Here is a 24,999-nt window from a genome sequence, read left to right on the forward strand (position 1 = left end):
TACCAGCTTCATATATAGTGCTAGCTTATACATGTCTACTTAGAAGTAAACCCCAGTGAGTTAAATGACATTTAGTTTCTAAGTTATTATAGGATTGGCACCTCAGTCATATAGCAGTATAATTTTTCATATTTGTGCGTTAGTTGAGTATTTCCAATGTTTTAGGAAAAGCAGTCCTTATGTGTTTTGCCATTTTCACAAGCGAGCCTTGGGGTTCTTTCTGTCATGCAGACTTTAAAAAAATTGTTAACTTTTAAAAATGCTTCAGGGTGGTGTAAGTTTCTAAATTGTGTCTCATTTACAAAATACTCAGCAACTAGAAATATTCAGCAGTCAGATTAGTCCAAATCAAATCCAGAAGTGATTCCAGTTCAACGAGGAGGCCTGTTGGAAACAGTGAAGATGATGACAGGAATTTTCCATTTTTCTTCTTCTTCTTGGATGGTACATATTGAAACTAAATTATCCCTTTTCCCCAATAAAGCCAGTTCTTCTGCTGAATAAGTCTCCCTTCTGTTTGGTTGCATCTATTTTGAGCAAATAGCACCTGTGTTACAATGACAGTTCCATAATGAGACTTTGGTGTGGAAAGAAGACAGAAACGACTGCCGTATTCACCAGCAAAGGATCTGCAACAGAAATAAGCAGGCCGAGGCAGGAAGGAGCACGCTTTTGCTGCATATGTGTGGGAATTGGACACTAGTTCCCATTTGCAGAGTATGCGGATGTCAGCCCTGGGTTGTTTGACCCGTTAATTAGTTCTCTTTTCCCTCCTATAAAAACTACGCAAGACACTCTATTTTAAAGTTTAAGGAACAAATAACTTTTATTTGGTGTACTTACAGCTGCAGAGTAAATATACAGTGCAGGGGGCTGTTTCTTAAATTGCTAATATTTCTTACATAGATTAAACTGTGACAGACGGTTAGAGGCACAACATAGCTGCTCTAACTGTTAAGACTGTTCTACTAACTGCCATAACTGTACCAACTGCCATAACTGCCAGAAGGTATATGACATCTCAGAGTTACACACCTCTTGCAATTAACCCTTTACATATGCATTTTGGATGCTAACATCCTGCAATATGGTCAAACGCCATTTCAGCAGTAGGAAACTTGAGTGAGCCCAACCATATATAGGAAATCTGTTACCTTCAAAGAAAGATAACATATTGTTGTCTTAACTCTGTTGTCCAACCCTCTTCAAAATACAGTGGTAGCTCGGTTTTCGAACGTAATCTGTTCCGGAAGACCGTTCAACTTCCGAAACATTTGAAAACCAAAGCATTTACTTCCAGAAGCATTTACTTATGGAAAACTCAATATGGAAGCCACTTGGCCAGTGGCAAAGGAAAGGTGGGTGCGGCCCACCCTGGGTGTCATCACTGAGGGTGTGTGTGTGACAAAATGAGTTTTTTAAAAATTGGGCTCACAAAACGTTTTAGGAGTGACATGGTGGCTGAGGCACCTGCAGGTTCCGCGCTGCCTGAAACAGCAGCGTGGGACTTGCGTCTGCCTACTGCCTCTCCCTCAGCCGCCCTATAGCTGAAGGGGAGGCGATGAAGAGGCTCCAAGCATCAGAGACGCTCGCCCCGGCTGCAGGACATGCCCCCGCACCAGGCACCCGAGCGGCTAGCTACGCTGCTGCACGTGGCACATTCAACTTCTGAATAGTGTTTGAAAACTGAAGCAGTTACTTCCAGGTTTTCGGCGTTTGAAAACCAAAATGTTCAATTTCCGAGACGTTCGAAAACCGAGGTACCACTGTACAAGCTCCTCTGCAATTTCAGAATCAAAACTTTCACATTCACAAGGAATTTTTGACCAGAGATCTAAAAGACAGATCTTTAGAGACAATCTGTAATCTTATGTGTCAGACCATGCCTTCTTTGAATCACGCCTGTTTTCTTGGTAAGGTTGTCACCTTTTAATCTCTCCAAAAGCCATTCACTGCATCAGTAAGGAAAAAAAGTATGCAGCATAAAAGGATTTAATACAACTAAACATAATCTATTAACATAGTTTTAGTTTAACTATTAAATTCAGAGTTGGAAAACAGGTTCCTAAAGCCTAAGAGCCATTGATACTTCACACTGTTCTACAGCCCGGGTGGAGATGAAGAGAGGTCTGAGAACCACCCAGAAACTCAGAGAGCTGGGATCAGGACCCCCAGTTCTGAGGCAGTGGCATCTAGATTTGATGGCTCCTAGAAGTGATTGCCAATGTGGAAATCTGCTGGAGGGCCAGACTTCCCTTGCTCATTTGAGGAAGCCTTAAGTTCACGTCTGAGTCCACAAGGATGTGCTGTATGGGGATGCCTGGCTTCAGGCATTAGGCGCATTGGCAGACCAACTCTGAGTGGGAATCCCTTGCAGATGACTGCAATGCCTGGAGACAAGCAGTCAGGTTGTGTATCCACAGCAGTGACCAGAGTCAGGAACGACTACTGGGAGGAGCACAGAATGAAGAAATGCTGTGGTGCAACTGCAGCAGCACAACCGGATGCATTCATCTGCCCCAGCTGCAAAAAAAAAAAAAAAAAGTCTCTCCCATATCAGTCTCTGCAGCCACAGAAGACAGTGTAGCTCTCCAACAGTTTGACTTCGCCTCCAAAAGCACATTCCTCCATTGCCTCCTGATCCCAACAAATATTTACAAAGCTGGTGCTCTTCAGTTGTTTTAGACTCCAACTCTGGAACAGCATTTATGTCAAGATATAACATACATCCACTGTGTGTACTTTCCAGAAACAACGGAAGACATTTTTGCTATGACAAGTCTTCCCAGCTTGATGAAGAGGTCTCAAAGTGTTGGTGCTGACCTTTAAAGCCCTAAACGGCCTCGGTCCAGTATATCTGAAGGAGCGTCTCCACCCTCATCGTTCTGCCCGGACACTGAGGTCCAACACTGAGGGCCTTCTGGCAGTTCCCTCACTGCGAGAGGCCAAGTTACAGGGAACCAGGCAGAGGGCCTTCTCGGTAGTGGCACCCGCCCTGTGGAACGCCCTCCCATCAGATGTCAAAGCGATAAACAACTACCTGACATTCAGAAGACATCTGAAGGCAGCCCTGTTCAGGGAAGTTTTTAATATGTGACATTTTAGTGTATTTTTCATCTTTGCTGGAAGCCGCCCAGAGTGGCTGGGGAAACCCAGCCAGATGGGCGGGGGACAAATAATAAATTAATTATTATCATCATCATCATCATCATCATCATCATCTACCATGAGTGTCTATTTTGTATTGTTTAAAATTAATATTTTTCTCTTTTGTGTTTTTTGATATATATTTTTTACTTATTTCATTATATTTTGCCCATCACCTTTAGATAGATGATAGATAGATAAATAAATGATAGATAGATAGATGATAGAGTGGGTTGGTATTGATCTGTCTCAAGAGACAATGGAGTGTGCCTCCAGGGGTGAAGTCAAACCACTGTGTTAGCAGCCCCAAAGTGACCTCCCTGGGGTGCAAGCCTGGGCAGTGATTATGGAGGTCCTGGGCTGCCCAGATGGCAAAAGCCCCATCTTGGGCTTGCTGAAGTAGTCTAAAGCAAAGCAGAGCAATATGTTTGGCACCAGCTTGGCTGCAGGAGTTGCTAGAACACAAGGCCCCATCCAACCGTTTTAGGGACTCCACTATGCATTTGTGTAGGGTTTTAAATAAGGTTTTAAATAAGATTACTGCACTGCCTGACATCCTGTGCACTCAACTTCAGAAACAGCACACTGAATGCGTGGCATGTGGTCTCCCTTTGAAATGCATGGAACAACCCATACAAGCTTATCTCTTACGTCTGCAGCAAATTGCTAGATCAAGTGTATCCATAGTTTTCTCTATACTGTTACAAAGTATCTTCACTGTTCTGTTATTGTATTGTGTAGTCATCTGCATCCCTACCTTGGGCCAAAATCAGAGAGCTGTATGTATGTGGTAGAAGTGAGGAAGGTGGGTTTCAAGATAGTTGCTATTTACACAGCTTCAGAAATAGATCAGGTGCTTTCCAACCATGCTTTGGGACCGTTTATATCAGGGTTTCCCAAACTTGGGTCTCCAGCTGTTTTTGGACTACAATTCCCATCATCCCTGAGCTCTGGTCCTACTAGCTAGCTAGGGATGATGGGAGTTGTAGCCCCAAAACAGCTGGAGACCCAAGTTTCGGAAACGCTGGTTTATAAATATGTCACCATTTGAACTTCATCTCTGTAAGCCTTGCATTTCAGTCTCTCTGTTGCCCTGATTAACTTGGATTTGCATATGTATGTAAATATCTGGCCAGACAATTTTTATCTAAATCAGATATGAATTTATTCTCCTCATGATTCCTGTTAAAAGAACTCACATCTTTGTAGACATTTATAGGACTATGCAGGAAAATACCTAACTATGCAAAAATGTCTCCCTGGTTTATTGATTCATTTTGGACTTTCATGGGAAACTGAAGGATGAAAAATATCTTACCCATAGGCTTTATGTTCACATTTGACATGTACCGAGAACATCTGACTGTAGTGGGGGCCCTGGGTACCTGCTGTTGCTGTTTCTTTACTTTGTATTTTTCTTGGATTGGATTTGCAGCCAAATGGTTGTAATTGACCCTCTATTGGGACAAGTTAGGCTATGAACATATGCCTTTCCTTTTTATTAAAAAAAATGTTCAAGAGTAAAAGAGAGGGAGAGAAATATTATCAGTATTTACTTTAGGTTGCCTCCATTTCCAGTTTTTCTGGCAGGGAGTCAAGCTTCTGTCAGAATACAGAGCTTCATCTAAATCCAGCTCCTGGAGGAAAGACTGCAAGCAGAATACAAATCGATGGAAAAGCAAAAGTTTAAGAGGCTGTGTCCTTTATGCAGGCAGCATGCCTCAGAATTGATTTGAGAATTCTGCATCCAAAATGTCAGGCTGGCAAACATTCCTCTTCAGGGCAGTCATTAGTCAATTTGTCATACATCAGCCAAACACAAATGAGTAAATTATAACTGCGGATATGCAAATCTCCAATGGTTCTTTACCTCAGGCAAAATATTTCCAGGCTAAACAAACTCAGTACCAGGTTTCAGTACTACTATTCCAGAAGGCTCTTTAAGGGAACTTACTGCCACACAATGAAAATAGACACACAGACATACACACACACTATTTAACAAATGCATGAATTGGATTTATTTTATTTTATTGCATTTTATAACTTATTGATGAGGAAAAATATGACATAAATCATTCCCAATCTGGTCTTTGTTGTTAGAATTATTATCAGGAGCTAGGTTTCTTTTTGATTTTAAGCAGGAAAATGAAACTCTCCCTTGAGCTCCTCAATTTCATGCTCAATGTACTTGGTAATTTTGACTTTTCACCCTCTCTCTCCCTCTGCCCATTCTCAGATACACTTTGACAGGAAAGAATCTGCAAGACATATCCAAGATTTCTTTTCATTGCAAAAACGGGTGGGGTAGGAATGTGCTTTGTGGTAGAATCATTCTGAGGTAGAAAACAATTGTCAATCAAATTTCAGAAATTCTGTCTGTGATAGGGGGTGGGTTTGTAGTTCAGTGCTGAAGCAGAATGTTTGCCTGCATAAAAACCACAGGTTCAGTCCTTACCACATGGCATTAAGTCCTTACTTAATGGCAGTCAGATATAAAAGCTGGGGAAACCTCTTCCTGAGACCCTGAAGAGCTTCTGCCAGTCAGTTAGACCAGACAACGCTAGGCTACATGGACTAACGATCTGACTCAGAATGAAGAAGCTTTACACGTTCTTATGTATAGGACTAGTGTGATCATGCCAATAATTTCATAGAACTTCTAGCAGACCAGTTACTAAACCTCCAGTTCAGAGTTCTTATCTATTACAGATGCCATGGGTGGTATTCAACTAATTTCTACTCAGAGTAAACCCATTGAAAGTAATGGACCTTAGTCATTATTATTTTTTATTAACTTTATATGCCACCCTTCATCAAAAGATTTCATGGCGATTCACAGACTACAATACAAGATAAAAACAAGTAAAAAATTAAAGCAAAACAACGAAGCAATAACACCCCCTCCCCACGGATACATTTAAAAGGTTGTAGGATATTAATCAGCCAAATATATAATGAAGGCGCCAGGTGAACCTCTCTGTTCATCAATTTCTGTGGGTCTACTTTGACTAAAATTGGATACTACCCCAGGGTACCAATGAATCAGATATACAGTTCACAAGAAAATGCATCTATGTAGAAGCACCCTAAAATATTTCCTATCTACTGTGGAGATGGACAAACATATCCTCTTCAGCTGATCTGCTCCATCAAGCCTCTTTAAGATGAACTAGGTCTCTGTAAATCAATACATTAATCTTAAATCAACAGCCAAGCAAGCCAAATGCAAAACGGTTTTATCTGTTTCTTTACATTGTAGGTAGCCTGGGAATTCAAGGAAGTCACATAGCAGAAAATGCTAATATTACTTTCTCTCTTGTCAAGGGGAAATTTAACCAGTTCCACAGACGTAATGCTCTAATTTGTTACAGGCAAGAGCTTTATAAGTGCAATGTTATCAAAGCAAGAATCATCAAGGAATTATATCAGTTTGACTATAAGTCTAATTTTTGAATGTTCAAGTATGTCTAATTATAGCAATCATTTTTCTTTCTTTCTTTTTGTTTCCATCGATCCACTTAATTCCATCTCTTAGTGTGGGCAAAAGCTGACAGTTGCATGGCAAAGAATGTTTCCCTTTGTAAAAACCTACTTCCTCTCAATGTAGCTTTAGCCTAATTGAAATGTTTCCTATTAAGCTCAATCAAGGCAGCAATTATCTAATTACTCACTTATGCTTTTCTAGCCAAAAATTGCCCAAGCCAGCATATCTGAATGGCTGGTTGCATATTTGTTGTTGTTTTTACATTTCCCTTGCAGTTTTAAGTAATGGTTAAATTTTTACCAGTGCTTTATGCTGCATCTTCAAACATTCGTTGATATCTACAGCCGTGGCAAGATCACTAGGTAAGAAAGGCATTCAGACAATGTTCCTAAATTTATTCCTAAATTTAGTCTCAGATTAAAATTAAAATATATCCAAAGACATATAAAGAAACCAAAGTGTAGGATTCACAATTATTATTTTGAAAAGCAATTATTATCCACATGAAGCACTTAAGAATATAGGAAGCTCTGCTAGCTTGTTGGTGCATTTAGCTCAGTTTTGTCTGTTGTGAACCTCAACCTCCCCCATACTGGTTATGCAAACCCAGGAAATGATTAAGAAGTGCTTCCAGCCTATCTATGATGTTGTGACAGTGTAACATGTCATGAAGGAGACCACTGACTATACATGCATTCCCAAGGCCAAGTGGAAGAGGCATCTGAGTTGGTGCTGATACAGATAAACTGGGTAGTATATTTTTTACATACAACATCAACCTCAGACCATGCACTGTGAGCAAAAACTAAAGGGGGTTCCACCAATCCCTTGGTTGTTACCATTCTGCTGCATTGCACCTTCCCCCAATGTCCCCATCTATTCCAGAGACTGCCTCTATCCTTGGAGGGGTGGGGGTGGGGGGTTATACCCAAGAAAGCCCTGTTGAGCAACCCGTTTTATTCCATATCCTCTAAATTCAATCCAGAATGTTGCATTAGATGGCTTTATATCAAAATCACATGAAACAGCAATGTTTTTCTTGATTTTAATGATACAGTGGTACTTCAGGTTAAGTACTTAATTCGTTCCGGAGGTCTTTACTTAACCTGAAACTGTTCTTAACCTGAAGCACCACTTTAGCTAATGGGGCCTCCTGCTGCCGCCGCTCCACCAGAGCCCAATTTCTGTTCTCATCCCAAAGCAAAGTTCTTAACCCGAGGTAATATTTCTGGGTTAGCGGAGTCTGTAACCTGAAGCATGTGTAACCTGAAGCGTATGTAACCTGAGGTACCACTGTAGTCTTATTTCTACTTTTTTTACACAACCCACTTATCAGCATTAATTACTAAAGATGAAGTACAGCTAAAAGCAAATCATCGGATTATAGTTGAGATGTAAATAAATATGGTGTATTAGGAAAATATTCCTTTTTCCAGTAGCTGCGGAGTGCTACCCCCATGCCACTACAAAAACATAGCTGTGTATTTGTGTGTGTGGTTGAGGGGCCATGATGATAAACTAGAAAGGCATGTGATACCTATGACTACATCACTTGACCATTAATACACCTCACCAGGAGTTGTTTAACATTCCAAGCCCATGAGCAGTTTTGGGCAACTGCCATTTTAAAAGCAAAATTATTGTTCCCTCTCCACTTCATTTTTAACCCTTCATTTTCTCCCCTGTCACCCCTGCTTGAAGCACAGGACAGGAAGCAAGGGGAAGCGTGGAAGAACATTTCCAGGTAGATAAATGACTTAGCTAAGGCAAATACCGTGAAATTGTACAGTGATGGCAATGGAGGTTTAACACAATAGTGTTACCAGAAAGAGATTTCATGTTCCCCAGGGAATCTTCCTAAAGGATAGCCACGTTAATCTGTTGTAGCAGAAAACAACAAGGCTCCTGGAGCATTTGAAAGACTAACATCTATTGTGTCATTATCTTTTAACAACTATAAGGAGTGCACCTGATAGCCAAACTTCAAAAACCAAAGTCTTTTGCTTGGTCTCAGTGCAATACTGTACTAGATACATATTTCAAGAAGTAAAAATCAGTTATTTAGCTTTTTTGGGAATTTTTCACCGCCGGGAAAATCCACACATATGGCAACCCTAATTAATAAAGATTTTATCATTTATGAATTATGAAAATGGAATTGTTTAAATGACTATTTCTCAGTTGTTTCATTTTAATTAATTTACGGACTCATCAATTTCCAACTTCCTACAATTTGCCAGTTCTGGAGTTTCATTATATCCAAATTATTATGTGTCAAATATTGTCAGGTGCTCCATGATGGCAATGTTATTGTGGCAGCCCACCTTTCTTATTGCACTATGGGGCCATCATACAGCAATGGCAGAAGTGATGGCATTCAACTTCAGGAGTCAGGATTATCTGCCACCCTCTCACACACAATTTGGAATCAGGCACCTCTGCTCCACAAATGCTGCTACCACTTGTCTCCCTTTCCAATTCATTTAATTCTAATAATTCTAATTATTTTACAACACTGTAAATGATTTCTCATCTCTTATCAACTGTTCCTGCTACAGAGGAAAATAACAATGAGTCTTGTGGTACCTTAAAGACTAACCAACTTAAGATGACATAAGTTTTTGAGAACTGGAGTCCACTTCATCCCAAACACTTATGCCACAATAAGTTTATTATTATCTTTAAGGTGCCACATGATTCTCTGTTGATTTTGCTGTAATAGACTTAATGCCAGGATAGAGGATTTGGAAGAGAATCAAGACCTCCTAAGACAGACTATCCTTCTGGATCTCTCCACTGCATACTATATCCAGGGCAAGGCTTCTCATAAGGCAACATGAAGTGGTTCCTTTCTGATGGTAGGAGTGGACCAGACTACCTTGGAAGGTGGTAATGGACTCTCCTTCATTGGAGGTCATTGAGCACAGGTTGGATGGAGCCATCAAGGATTCTTTAGCTGTGATTCCTGCATTGCACAGGGTTGAAGTAAATGACTGGGATCCCTTCCAGCGCTACAATTCTATGATCCTGTGAATATTTGGCAGAGGAGGCAGCCTTCACGCAAGAAACTGTATTAGCCTGTTACTTGTTCCTGATTATGTAGGAAGCTGATTATGTAGGAAGCATACATATGTGGAAGTTGTATGAATCCATGGGCTCTGGAGAAACTATCATATCAGGAGCTCAGGAGTGGGGGTAGCAGGCATGAGCCCAATTCTTTGCACACTGTGCATTGATGTGTTGCTGATAATAACCAAGTATGAAATTGATCCACAAATGTGTGTGTTGCTTCTGTGCAATTCCAGAGGTCTTTTTAGGTTTTGCTTTGTTTCCCAATGTGTTTAAGTAACATATTCATGATAACATTGGTGGTGTTCAGAGTGATCAAAATCTTAAATTGTCTCATCCAAGGTCCAAATGGCATCTCCAAACAGGTTTAAATGTATTATATTTTTGTTATTTATCTTTTTTGGGTTTGTTTCATGCAAGCTTTGTAGGGGAATAATCACAACATCTCATGCAGGCCTAATGCACGGTTGCCCCATTCAGTACTTCTAGAGCTACACAGAGGCTCCTGTGTCAAATTCAGCTCTGAGCAAGTTGGGTTAACCTCAGTCATTGAATGTCAGGGAATGATGTGTGAAGAGAAGGGGATATGCAAGAGTGTATTACCAGTGATGCTCATAGTCAAGGAACGGTAAAGTTGGAAGAGACCACGAGGGTCATCTAGTCATCACGTTGTTGTTGATGATGATTATGATGGTGATGAACCTCCTCTTTACAATATATTTATCTTCTACCTATTTTTGCATCATATGCATTTTGATGAACTTTGCATTAAAAAAATAGAATGCAAAAGTACTAAATAAATCATTGGCCTACTATAAACATGGCAAAACATTGCAAAACAGCTCACGAAGAAACATCATTTACATTGGATTGCTTTTGTTGCCGAAGTTAACAATGATTCAAAAGAAACCATTTTCTTATTGCTTTGTGTTCTATGAAAATAATATGCCGCTCATTCAATCTAACTGAAATTGTCACCATTTAAGCACAATGGCAGTTAGGTTATCATTGTTATAAGTACTGCAAGCGCTGATTAAGACCGCGTTTTTATGTGACATTATATGCAAAGTGGATTTAGAATGACTAATAGTGTTAATAAAATGAAGTTTTTTACAAAATACTTTCAGTATTTCAGAGCCTACGTGCAAAGGAAACAATGGTATTTATTAGATTAAATGCAGACACGCAGCAAATAGTGCAAGGAGATAGGTGGTTGGAGAACTAAAACTGGGTTAGATTGAAGTCATTAAATCATAATGCATGAAGATGACTGATTGATATATTGAAGTCAAGTAGAGCAATCCTATGAGTATACACAGATTAGATTAATTCTTTTATTCTCTGGAAAGTATAAACAAATGTGCATCCAGAAAGCATTGCTGCAATTACCTCTCTTCTGCATGATTAGCAAACTGCTCACTTGTAACAATAGTAAGGGCTGGCAAGAATGATCTGTACAATTTACCACAATGAATCTCAAAGAAAACATGATGTCAGAGTTTTGATGTAGGTGGTCTCTGAAGGCAATATGTGGATTTCATAGAACACAGATTTAATTTAAAATGTATATGGAAAGAGGCAGTACATATGCATAACACAAACCACAAAGATACAACCTCTGTATACAGATGTTTAACCTGTAACAGGACACATTCCTTAAAATTAAAGTTTAAATTACTCCCAGAGGAACAGTTGTCTAGTCAATCCCACAACTGGATAACTAAATTACAGTATTAGGTTGCCATTAGGTATTTATGATATCCAAGAAACAGGCTAGTGGCTACAAAAAAATCTGTCATCTTTTAACATCATTCTGATTAGTTACATGTCCCCCAAAAACAAAGCTGAATTGGGAGATATTCACATGATTAATCATAAATAACCTCAGCAGATATCTAATCTCCAATTCTTCCCAGTGAATAAATTGCCCTGTATTGTACATAAGAGAACTTTAGAATGACTGAACAAATTTCTCCCATCTTGGGGACTGCAAGTTCTTTTCAGCTATTTATTATCTAGAAGAGCAAAATTAGTGAAATAAATTAGCGCACAATACACCAATTCTATATGCTGGGGTGCAAAAATATGGATGTTTGGTTATTGTTGGAAACTGAGGAATATTTGTTTAAGCATGCTGTTGCTAATAACAGAAAGAAACATAGGATGACATCCCAATTTTAAAAAAATGTGTGAGCGGAACACCTTCCACTTACCCAAATAACCCCCGCCGCCGCCACCCGCCCCACATGTCCTACACTGACTCCAAATCTGGGTTGGAAAAAAGCCCAGGCAGATTTAGGGAGCATTGTGGTGGGAGAGGGGGAGAAGTGCAGGACAAGTCATTCCATTCATGCAAAGTACTACTTAGCACTATATTGAATACAACCTGTGGACTAATCAGCATGGGGGTGGGGATACAACCCAGGAGTAGGAACATTCCATGAAGAGTCAAACCTGGCAAGCCGGCTAATGCTGGCCACAAGCGCTCTGACTCGCTGAAACTAGTTCTGCTCTGAAGGATAAGGTTGAGTTTAGGAGCACTTCCAGACTACGTACATCTTCCTTCAGTCCCAGCTTCACCCCTGGGTCAAGCCTGGTCCAGGGACAGAGAGAGGAGAGGAGAGTCAATGGCAAATCTGCTGCCCCTTTCCTCAGCTGGGCTGTGGCCCATGAGGGAGCTGCCGAGGCAGCTTTCTCATGCCCAGCCGCAGCTCCACAAGAAACTCCACTACCGGGTCAGGCGTGACCCAGGGGCACAGTGGGCTCCCTCCTCCCTCTGCCCATTTTGGGGGCACCTTGGTGTGCACCCTCGTTGGCGGTTGCATATGCTCTGCCACTGCATCTTGGCAGGATTCAGTTTCAGTTAATTTTTGCCTCATCCATCTCAATAAGTGCCCAGATAGGTAAAAGGTAAAGGAACCCCTGACCATTAGGTCCAGTAGTGGCCGACTCTGGGGTTGTGGTGCTCATCTCGCTTTATTGGCCGAGGGAGGCGGCGTACAGCTTCCGGGTCATGTGGCCAGCATGACTGAGCCACTTCTGGTGAACCAGAGGAGCGCACGGAAACGCCATTTACCTTCCCGCTGGAGCGGTTCCTATTTATCTACTTGCACTTTGACGTGCTTTCAAACTGTTAGGTTGACAGGAGCAGGGAGCGAGCAACGGGAGCTCACCCTCTCACAGGGATTCAAACCACCGACCTTCTGATCGGCAAGTCCTAGACTCTGTGGTTTAACCCACAGCACACTTACAAATCCCCATCTGACACGGAGAAATACATTTGGGTATCACCAGCATGTTATCTTTAAGAAATAAACTTTAAAAATAAAAAGTACATTGCCAAATTTCTAGAAACTTAAGATTCCTGAAGAGACAGAAGGAATATTAATTCTGATAAAATGTTTAGGTATATCATATTTTCACCAACATGGACACCTGGGAACATTTGGCATTTATCTTCCTACTAAGCTTTTCTCTGCGCACAGGATTCTAGGATTCCCTAAGCTTGATTCTAGGATTCCCTATGAAGGAAAATCAAATTAAAGTTCATTATATAACAAAAGACGTTAGAGCATGTGAAATGTTGCCTTCTCAGATCCTCTTATTATGCAGGCAATGGAAATAAAGGCTCTAGGCATATCCACATTCCCAGTTCATTTTAAAAGCTGTTTCTAATATTTAGTTGGTGCTCATTTTAATGGGGGAAAATAACCAACAATTATTATAAAGCAGTGACCCACACTATACGTAATCCAGCCAATCAGCAGGGAGGATTTTAAGCTTTGTGTTTTGGGGGGGGGGGGTTCTGCAAACAGCTGCATTTCATTCCCTCCTGCCCGGGATTCTGTTTTCCAAAACAACTATTAAGGCATCTTGGTGTCCAAGAAACTCTTACTGCTAGGTGGTCAAGGCATTAGCAGAGCTAGATAAAAAGGACCACCGGTTAGGTTTCACTTTACAGACTATGGACACATCTCAGAACAAATGCATACCAGAGGAATCTAGGAAGACCAGGCAATTTACATGCTTCCACATGCAGGTCCACCCTCTAGACCCAAGACATGCAAGCGAAATAACTGTACTAGTAAGACCTGCTAGTCACCACAGCAGAGTGATTGAGAGGGGAGGGAGGGGAATTCCCATCATTACCAGAAATTAATGTGAAGATACCATATAGGGACATGGGTGGCGCTGTGGGTTAAACCACAGAGCCTAGGACTTGCCGATCAGAAGGTCGCGGTTCGAATCCCTGCGACAGGGTGAGCCCCCGTTGCTCGGCCCCTGCTCCTGCCAACCTAGCAGTTCGAAAGCATGTCAAAGTGCAAGTAGATAAATAAGTACCACTCCGGCGGGAAGGTAAATGGCGTTTCCGTGTGCTGCTCTGGTTTGCCAGAAGCGGCTTAGTCATGCTGGCCACATGACCCGGAAGCTGTACGCCGGCTCCCTCATCCAATAAAGAGAGATGAGCGCCACAACCCCAGAGTCGGCCACGACTGGACCTAATGGTCAGGGGTCCCTTTGCATTTACCTTTACCATATAGGCAGGAGTCACTTCAGTCAAGTGTGTGGTAGTTGGAAGTCTAGTTCAGTAGCCCAAATCTGTGCAGGGAAAGCTGGTCAGTCAGCAACCATGTGTTTGCATGGTACTAAGATGCCCTCTGTCCATTAGTTCTACCACAGCGGGGGTCAATGAATATAAATCTAGCAGGGACTGAAGCAGGATATCCTTCATTATGATAGATACGAGTGGCATGAACTGACTGAACTCCTATGATTTTCTAAAACAAATACTACTATATAATCATGCCACTATTGGATATCAAGCTGCAGCCCTGATAATTGCCTCAAATTAACACTTAAGGAATTTCTTTCCTAAATATACAAGTTGATCGGTCACTTTATGTTTCACAGAAATTCGTTGCTCCCCAAAGAATAACTAGCCTCTAAATGTTTAAAGCAAGGGAAGACCGGAAGAGGCCTGGAGACTAACTAGTTCATGAAAGGAATTGTTCCTGAGAAGATCTCCCCACAGTATAGCTTTTCCCATAGTATATAAACAGAAGAAGGTGTTTTACACTGAGGCTGTGCACACACATAAATTTAAAGCAAACCTCCCGCCAAAAATCCTGAAAACTAGCTTGTTAGGGTGCTGATAATTGTAGGTCTGTAAGGGATAAACTGAGGGACGCGGGTGGCACTGTGGGTTAAACCACAGAGCCTAGGACTTGCCGATCAGAAGGTCGGCGGTTCGAATCCCCATGACAGAGTGAGCTCCCATTGCTCGGTCCCTGCTCCTGCCAACCTAGCAGTTCGAAAGCACATCAAAGTGCAAGTAGATAAATAGGTACTGCTCCGGCAGGAAAGGAAACGGCATTTCCGTGCGCTGCTCTGGTTCTCCAGAAGCGGGTTAGTCATGCTGGCCACATGACCCAGAAGCTGTACGCCGGCTCGCTCGGCCAATAAAGCGAGATGAGCGCCGCAACCCCAGAGTCAGTCATGACTAGACCTAATGGTCAGGGGTCCCTTTACCTTTACCTATAGTTCCCAGGTGATGTAAATGAGCATTAAATGTAAGATGTGTATTTTGCTAAGTCAGGCCATTGGTTTATCTAGCTCAGTACTGCTTCCAACAAGGGTTGGGCAGCCGACAACCCTATGGCTATGTTCCGCTCCTGGCCTAATTTCAAGCATTTCTCAGCCAAACTTCAAAAGGCCTCTGTAAGTGACCAGACTTCTGGCAAGAGCGATCTGTACCTCCCACAGCAGTTTGCTGAGTGGGGAGGGAAAGGAAAGGATGCAAGAAAGAGAGAGGTGTCTGGCTTTGGTCCCATCCACCTCTGTCATGTGGCCCCAAACAGATTACTCCTGAGGGCACTTGGCCCTCAAGAAAAAGGAAAGGCTGTGTCACACCCTGGCAGCATCTCTCCGGGGTTTCAGACAGAACCTGTGGCTCTGCAGATGTTTGACCCCAGCTCTCATCAATGCCAGCCAGCATGGCCAATGGCAAGGAGTGATGGGAGTTGTAGTCCAGCACCATCTGCAGAGCCATGGGTTCCCCATTCCTGCAAATGGAGGCACTTCCCCAAGTGTGTCCAGAAGCTAAAGTATGGAGGGTGGGCTTTTAGGTGGTGGCCTTCAAAGGCATGGCCTTTTCAGTAGTGCCCAAACTGAATGTGGAGTGATTCCCATAGAGAAGCTAACCTGATACCTATGTTGATGTCTTTTCAATGCCAGACCAATATTTTCTTATTATGAGCACAGGCTTATTAAGATTACCTTAACATCTTTCAATAACTTTTAAAGTTTATTTCAATACAACTTTGAAGTTAGATATTCAGATTATTAGTCTCCACTTTTGATAAAGTTGCTTTAGTGTTCTTTATTGTGACTTGATTGTGATTTGTATCCTGTTTTCATCACTATCCATGCTGGTTCTGGCTTTTAATGTGATTTTGATTGTATTGTTTTTTATTTATAGACTTTTCAAAATACAATCAGAGTAAAAAATAAAAATACTATACAATTCAATAACGTCAACAATTCAACAATTTCAGTTCAACAATTCAACAATTTATTATTATTATTATTATTATTATTATTATTATTATTATTATTGACTGCTCTTCTATGGTTTCCTCAAATTATCTATTTCTGCTGCATATGCTGCTTTTCTTAGTCATTCTAACCTCCAAATTTTTCTCATTACAATTTTTAACTGCTGAGCTTACTCTAAACCAGCTAGCGTTCTAGCATTCTTACAATAATTTTTTTTAATAATCTACAAATAATTTTCAATCCTCTTTAAAAGTTGTCTCTTCTTGTTCTCTAATTTTACTTGTCAATCTTGCTCATTCTACATACTCCATCAGTTTCATCTGCCACTTCTCTTTTGTGGGGACTGCTTCCTCTTGCCATTTTGGGGCATATAAAATTCTGGAAGCAGTAGTTTCATATAGAAATAAATTCATTTTTTATTTGATATCTCTGATCTCATTATACCTTTAAAAAAACCCTCTGGTCTCCTTGGAATAGTCTTTTTAAACAATTTTTTTCAACTCATTATGTACCATTTTCCAAAATTCCTTAGCTACTCTACAGGTCCACTACATATGATAAATTATGTTTATTTTAATTATTTTGCACGTTATGAAGCATCTAACAAATATAATAAATGAAAGGATAAATAGTACTGGAAATATATAGACAGTTTTGGAAATGAAGTTCTGTACACGGCCCCAAGTTCATTCTGTACCAATGATCTTGTAGCTTGTGATCTTTATTTGGTCAAACATAGGAAATCTATATTTGAGCTTGCAAAGGCAACCCATTTTCTTTTTTTCAGATTTTACATCCTGGAAGCGGGCTGCGCTGACCCATACATTTCACTGAATTCTAAGATGCAAAACGAATCAGAATTACATAATTCTGGTTTCATAATTTTCATAATTGTTTTGGTGCTATGCAAAATTGATTTCCCTCTTCTCTTCAATATGAAAATTTGGCCCATGTGTTGGGGGAAGAAATTTATCCATATATTTCAAATATATGTGGGGAGAAAGAGCAAGAGCGAGAGAACGAGAACTGCTTCATTCCACAGACCATATCCTGTGGCATATGCATTTTCATCACTATGTTTGTCTTGCAGACAAAATGAATATCAGATGGTAGGTTTGAAAAAGGGCAGACCGAACATGAGGTGATTAGTTTCAAAAACAGATTTTATTCTTGATAAATTATTACCAAATACAATCATCTGTTGATTGAGGATATAAAACAGATTTGTCATAGTATAACCCATTGGTTAAATGAAAAACGGAAACAATACGTTTATTTAACATGGTCTGGCATTAAGCTCCAAGAAGCACAAATTTAAGGCAAATAATTAAATTTTCAACTTAAAGATATGCATTTGTTAACCAAAAGTTGTTTCTTGAGGTCACCTGTTTCACCTTGGTTACTCTTATTGCATTATATATATACATACTATGACATGTATATGAAACATTCCTATGTAGCTGCAAACTTTCTGAACTGCTGGGTCTCTGAGCACAATGGGATAAAAAGAAGGGATGGAATACCAAATATTGTGATATCAGTGTAGCTACTGAAATGGAAAGGTACTATGCTTAGGCATCTGTCACTATAACGTTGTATTTATTTACAGGTAGGTAGCCATGTCAGTCTGCCGTAGTCAAAACATTATTTATTTAAAAAAATTCCTTCCAGTAGCACCTTAGAGACCAACTAAGTTTGTTCTTGGTATGAGCTTTCGTGTGCATGCACACTTCTTCAGACACACTGAAACAGAAGTCACCAGACCCTTATATATAGTGGGAGGGTGGGGAGGGGTATTACTCAGAAGGGTGGTGGGAATGGGTGATTGGCTGATAGGCGTGGTAAACCTGATGACGACTGTTAACGACTGCAATTGGTCTTACAGGAAAAAGCAAGGGGTGAGATGGCTAAAAATAGCTTTATCATGTATAATGAGATAAGAATCCTATGTCTCTATTCAGACCAGGTCTCTCCATGGTTTTAAGTTTGGTAATAAGTTGCAATTCAGCAACTTCTCTTTCCAGTCTATTTCTGAAATTCTTCTGTAATAAGACAGCTACTTTGAGACCTTGTATTGAATGTCCTGGGAGATTGAAGTGTTCTCCTACTGGTTTCTCTACCTTGTGATTCCTGATGTCAGATTTATTTCCATTTATCCTTTGGTGTAGGGTTTGGCCTGTTTATTTGTATTTATTTGTATATGTTGTACTATGAAATTTTATGTATAAAAATAATATAATACTTTACTTCGTTTTGATCAAGTAAAATGATGATAACTATTCAACAACTCCATATTGTAAAACACTTATACTTAATCAAATTAATAAATTTCAAATTTCTTGCTACAGCATACTAGAAACCTTTGATTAACAACAATGTAGAAAAGCATTGGTTCCCAAACTCACATACCCCCCCCCATGGACCACTTAGAAATTGCTGAAGCTCTTCATGGACCACCAAATTATTTTTCTGCCTGTTTTGGCAACTGTAATGTGCTGTACTAGTTGCCATGTGATTTTTAATTGTCTTATATTGCTTCTTTTGTTTCTTATGTTGTATGTTATTATATAACAATTTGGATTCCATAGGATTCAGATTTTAAGGGCTCTTCACAGACCATCTGACTGAAGCTTGTGGAGCACTTGGGAAATATAAGAGGAGCCTGCCCATCTAATACAGCATTCTTTTCTCACAGTGGATGATCAGATGCCTGTGGAAAACCCACAAGCAGGATCCGAGCACAAAAACACTCCCCACTCATGTGGCGTCCAGCAACTGGAATTCAGGAGCACTTCAGCCTTGAACTGTAGTAGTAGAAGGCAAGGCACCCTGAAAACGAAACTGTGGTGACGCAGTGTCTTCCATAATGTTCCCTCTTGCAGAGAAGGATGTTTCAGAAGCATCCTTGCCACCTCTACCACCATGGCTTTCGGTAGATATGGCCTTCACCATTGTGCACCCTAAAGAATATCCCCAAAATAACGTACAGAAGCATATTGAGACACACTGGCTTTTTCTTTCAGTGGTGCATTATCATTTGGCTTCTTGAAGGAAACCCCTTTCAGGCTTAGTATTTAATGTGGGGTGTCAGGCATTGTGCATACTAAACAACAAGCCCCCAACAACCTCATGTTGGGTGATAGCAAATGCATAAGGTGCCATTAGACTGTCGATCATTAAGATTTTGTGAATGGCATATCCATTTCAAATGTTCCCATTGAAAAAAAGGTTCATAGCTTGCAGCACTCCTTGATTCCAAGCTGCTGTTGGAGGCCAGGTGGCCTAAGTGGCAAGGAGTGCCTATGCCCAGCTTCAGCAGGTATAATAGCTACAGTGGTACCTTGGTTCTCGAACTTAATCTGTTCCGGGAGTCTGTTCGACTCCCAAAACAGTTCGAAAACCAAAGGTGCGGCTTCCAGTTGGCTGCAGGAGCTTCTTGCACTCAATCGGAAGCCGTGGAAGTCACGGTGGACATTTGGCTTCCAAAAAATATTCACAAACCGGAACACTCACTTCTGGGTTTGTAGCATTTGGGAGCTGATTTGTTCAGGAGCCAAGCCATTCAAGTGCCAAGGTACCACTGTACAGCCATTCCTGAACCAGAATAACCTGGTCTCAGTTATGCATGTCCTGATAACCTCATACTTGATAACTGTTATGCTCTTTACATGGGGCTGTCCTTGAAGATGATCCTGAAGATGCAATTGGTACAGACTGTAAGTGCTCAACTTCTGAGTGGAGCAGCATGCGATGATCACATTGCACCTGTCCTTATAATCACGGCACTGGCTGTTTGAAAATTCCATGATAGGGATGGTTAGGAAAGGGTTTGAAAATAAAATTGTCAATATCCTAATGCCATTTGACATACTAATGGTGCCCCCCGCTTGTGTCCAGTTCTGCTTGCCTCGTCAGAACAGGAAAGTTGCCAAAGAAAAGACTGGAGCAATTGCCCTATAAGGGATTTTTAGATTAGAAAAATGGTAAGTCAGGGAGAGACATGATAGAGGTGTGCTGTAAAATATTGTGCATGGTGTGGAGAAACTGAATAGAAAGCAGCTTTCCTTCCTCTTTAATAATACTAAAACCCACGGCCATCCAGTGAATGTTGGAAGATTCAGGCAGACAAAAGAAAAAAATTCATCACACAGTGAAGAAGGAGAAGAAGAGGAGTTTGGATTTGATATCCCGCTTTATCACTACCCTAAGGAGTCTCAAAGCGGCTAACATTCTCCTTTTCCCTTCCTCCTCCACAACAAACACTCTGTGAGGTGAGTGAGGCAGAGAGACTTCAGAGAAGTGTGACTAGCCCAAGGTCACCCAGCAGCTGCATGTGGAGGAGCAGGGAAGCAAACCCGGTTCACCAGATTACGAGTCCACCGCTCTTAACCACTACACCACACTGGCTCTACACCACACAGTGCATAGTGCAACGAAGATGTGGGCTTGAAAGTCCCTCAAAGGAAGTTGAAGGTCCCATATACGGCTAGGTACACCAAGCACACAGCACTTGAAACTCCCCCCAACTTAGTTTTAGATTATGAACTAGCAGCACTGCTAAGGTGTAAATTTAACAGAATCAAGCTTTTTATGACATGGAAATTAAGACAGCAATTATAGAGCCTCATGGAGATCCTGAAGAAAATTGAGGACCTGGCAGAACCCACAAAATTCCCAAATCAGCCTGAAGTGCCTTGGCTTATGGGTGTCTCAGCTGAGGCCTCCAGTCACCCATCAACACCTGCCTTGATTCCTCATTTAATAGTGAAGGCACTAATGGACCTAGTGGGAAGCCTAGAGCCAACCTAGGAGAACTCCTTTGGTTGCTAGAAAGCTATATTTCTATAGGTCACCTCAGAAGTAATTGTTAACTCAGGAGAAAGGAGAAGACTCAGCTCTTCCCTCCCATCTGATGACCAGGAAGAAGAGAAATTGGTAGTGAGGATAGAAGCCTCTCAGTGTCCTCCTGATGGTTGCTGAGTTCCCTACTGAGGTCCTTAGCGCCATCTCACTTACACAGCTCCATAACTCCCTGGCTCAGCTCCTGCTCTCATTCTAGGTATTGGTTATGGATAATTCAGTACCCTCTTGTGAAATAATCTATTGAGGATATCCTAGTCCTATAGGTTGGTTTGGCATGTCAGTAAACAGGAGCGTCTGAGAGTTAACTTTCAGTTTGCTTTGGGAATACTGTGTGGATCTGGGGCTTTGTTTTGCCCATACAATTGGGAACTCAAATGTCTCCCTCCTAAAAACCAGAGTCCATACAAAACACAACAGTAGCTCTCTAGCATGCTGAATGGCTCTGACAGTTCAAGCATGCAATTTTGTAGCAGCATGCAAACAAGACTGGGAATTCAGGGTTAAAAACTAAACTGAAGTTTTGTCTTATACAGTAATGAAAGCTGACCAAGAGAGTAAATCAAATGGATCTCCTAACAAACTGAAAACAGCTGTTTGGCTGGGCTTGTCTCTGATTTAGGTTAGGTAATTATTGCTCTAGTGTGGTTCAAGGTTGTTCTGTGTTACTGAAATAGGATAGCATATGAAAAGCATCCAACTTCTTAATTTACTGTAGCATCAGAAATTCCACTGTATGCATATAAAAATATCTAGATATGTAATCATCTATGGATATACCTATAGGCTTTTCTAAATGCCTATTTATTTTGCCTTTCAAGACACAATTACACAACACTTACTTATGTCATACTAAGGTAGAATATCTCTTCTAAGGAAATGATATTTTAAGTCTAAAATGTTAAGCCATTCCAGTTGTAGTCTTTCTTTCTTTTTTCTTTCTTTCTTTCTGCATTATGCATTACATATGGGCATTATGCATTGCATATGGACAATCACTTATTAAAGGATACACTAGCTGGACTTTGCAAAGTAGTGATTGAATACCTACTTTCAACATTAATTCTGCAGAAAAAACAGCACTTGTTCCTGGAGTAAATCACATTTTTAAGTTCAGCATGCAAACAGGGACCAAAGATTTGAAGCTATTAAGGTATTCAAAGTTGGCAAGCCAGTCTTTTGTAAACATGCCTACATAGCATTTCTGTAAAATGAGTCCCTCTACTAAATTTCTGATCTTTCACAATCAATATCGAAGCCTGTCTAATAAATAAAAATATTAACACCTGTAAGTATGTCATTGACTTTTAAATGCCATGCGGTAATGAAATGCATATGGAACCCCCCCCCCCCCCTTTTGTAAGTATCTGAGCCAATTAATAATATAAACAGTAAGGGAACAGTCTGCATTGTAAGTTTGTTTATAAGCATTTCAGTTCTGGAAATTTTAAAATTAAATTTTGGCTCCCAGTTTCAATTTTGGCTCTCAGCTACAGGTCTTGAATCGTTCTTAGCTTACTAAGCATTGCTGGACTGAGGAATTCATTTTCAACATGGCTAAAGTAACTAAGTGCATAAGAAGGGACCTGCTGGATCAGACCAAAGACCCATCTCCCCCACCATCCCTTTCTCACAGTGGCCAATCAGATGCCAGATGGGAAGCCCACAAGCAAGGGGTTGCAACAGTGCTCTCCTCACTTGTGATTTCCAGCAACTGGTCATCAGAGGCATACTGGGACTGACAGTGGAGATAGAAGACAGCTGTCCAGGCTAGTACCCACTGATAACTTTACCCTCCACTGATCTATCTAATCTTCTTTTAAAGTGATGCAAGTTGGGGACCATCACTACATTTCATAATGCTGTATGAAGAAGCACTTTCTTGTGTCCTGAATCTTCTGATAGTCAACTTCATTGGACAGCCCCAAGTTCTATTATTGTTGGTTTCCCCCCCAAAAAAATTTCTAAACATTGTTAGGTGGGCTTCCCCAAGTCCCCCCATCTGATTTTCATCTTACCTCATCTTTAGCAGTTTACATATATCATAATTTCTAACCATTTTTATCACACTTTAACCATAAAAATCTTCACATTTTATCTCTTACAAATAATACTATTTTAAAATACACTATCATCTGCTTCTAACCCTACAGCCTATTTCCACTTCCAAAGGCATTCTAAGATTTAAATATTAACATATTTTTTCAAATATTCCTTAAACTTCTTCCAATCTTCTTCTCAAGTTCTATTATTATTATTGTTGCTGCTGTTGTCTTCAAGCAAATGTATAGACCCCTTCATGGCATGAAAACACTGAAGCAGTGTACAGGGTAATAACAGAATAAAACATCTTCAGAGTCAAGGTTTTCAAATGGTAGGATTTGTGTGATGTATATTAACACCTTCACTGTCATCCAACTACATTATAGGGCTTAAGCCTGAACTCAGTGGGGCTTACATCTCAGTAAACATATATTGTTGCAATCCATATAACAATCCTGTAGACTAGGTTAGTATAATTACACCTGTATTCAGCTGATGGGATAGAGACTGAAAGAGACAGTAGCATGCCTAAAGTCACATAGGTAATTTGAAGTGGGGTGACAACCTTATTCATAGCTTGGGGAATATACTATACTATATCAAACACGTTTGCTGAAACTAACCTTGGATAAATAACCAATAATAATGAAATGGTTCAGGGGATGCCTTTCTATTTTGTACGAAACACACCATCTTGCTCCCTTTTGAGTATTGCCCATTCTTTCTGCTTTGAAAAATTCAAAAGTCTGTGCTCAGACAAAACACCAACCATTTTTATTCTGCTCAACCCTTTTAAAATATGCCTGCATCCTAAAGCTGTGTGGTGAATTAGCATGTATGTTTTAGATTCCAATAATTCAATTAAGTGTTTAATGGAAATAAAGGGGGGGAAAGATTCCAGTGCGCTGTAGGTTATTAAAAGGATCAGACATTAACTCGTACTCAAATTCTCTTGAAATGAATCATAATCTTACTGTTAAATATATACAGGGCTACATTCTACTGTTTTGAAATGGAAACTTAATCTGAAACCCTCTCTGCATGATTCTCAATGTGGGAATGATTCCCAGATCCAAGCTATTTAAGTACATCAAGGGGAAAGGGCAAAATGATGCTCTCACTATCAATTGTCATGGATTAGAGCTCCCAGCCAACCATCCCCAGAAAGCCTGGTGCAACTAAGGAAAGGAAATGGTGTTCTAAGATCCTTTCTATTCTTCTAGCCCTGTCTCTGCTGAGAGCCAAGTTTCCGCATGTCAATGACATGGCTCTACCAGGTAAGATGTGCTTCGGTCATGCTTCTGATATTCATTGGCATAACTATGGGGAGGAACAGCTGGAAATATAGGTAGCTCTTTAATAGGTTCGTATCTTACCATCCTTCAGTGTCTTTGAGAAATGTTTACAGCCACTTCACAAGTTGGGCACAACCCATGTTAGTCACAGCAGTGGAACTGGTAAAGGTAAAGGGTAAAGAGACCCCTGACCATTAGGTCCAGTCGTGACCGACTCTGGGGTTGCGGCGCTCATCTCGCTTTATTGGTCAAGGGAGCCAGCGTACAGCTTCCGTGCCATGTGGCCAGCATGACAAAGCCGCTTCTAGCAAACCAGAGCAGCGCACGGAAATGCCGTTTACCTTCCCGCCGGAGTGGTACCTATTTATCTACTTGCATTTTGATGTGCTTTCGAACTGCTAGGTTGGCAGGAGCAGGGACCAAGCAACGGGAGCTCACCCTGTCGCGGGGATTCGAACCGCCGACCTTCTGATCGACAAGTCCTAGGCTCTGTGGTTTAACCCACAGCGCCACCAGTGTCCCTAGCTGGCAATATAGGTAGCT

General features: G+C 40.8%; 1 protein-coding gene across 3 annotated transcripts in view; it reads right to left on the bottom strand.

The window, feature by feature from the left end:
* SLC25A21 (solute carrier family 25 member 21) overlaps positions 1–24,999 on the bottom strand; it is a 259,816-nt gene that overhangs the window by 174,642 nt on the left and 60,175 nt on the right. The window contains exon 1 of one of the 3 annotated variants that reach the window (XM_083453187.1): positions 844–948. The exons of the other annotated variants lie outside the window; for them this stretch is intronic. The gene's annotated coding sequence lies outside the window, so the exon portion shown is untranslated. Of the gene's footprint in view, positions 1–843; positions 949–24,999 lie in introns of those variants that run through there. 3 annotated transcript variants of the gene reach the window in all.

Source organism: Podarcis tiliguerta (assembly GCF_965153285.1).
Source record: "Podarcis tiliguerta genome assembly, chromosome: 1".
In the NCBI taxonomy this organism is placed as follows: domain Eukaryota; kingdom Metazoa; phylum Chordata; class Lepidosauria; order Squamata; family Lacertidae; genus Podarcis; species Podarcis tiliguerta.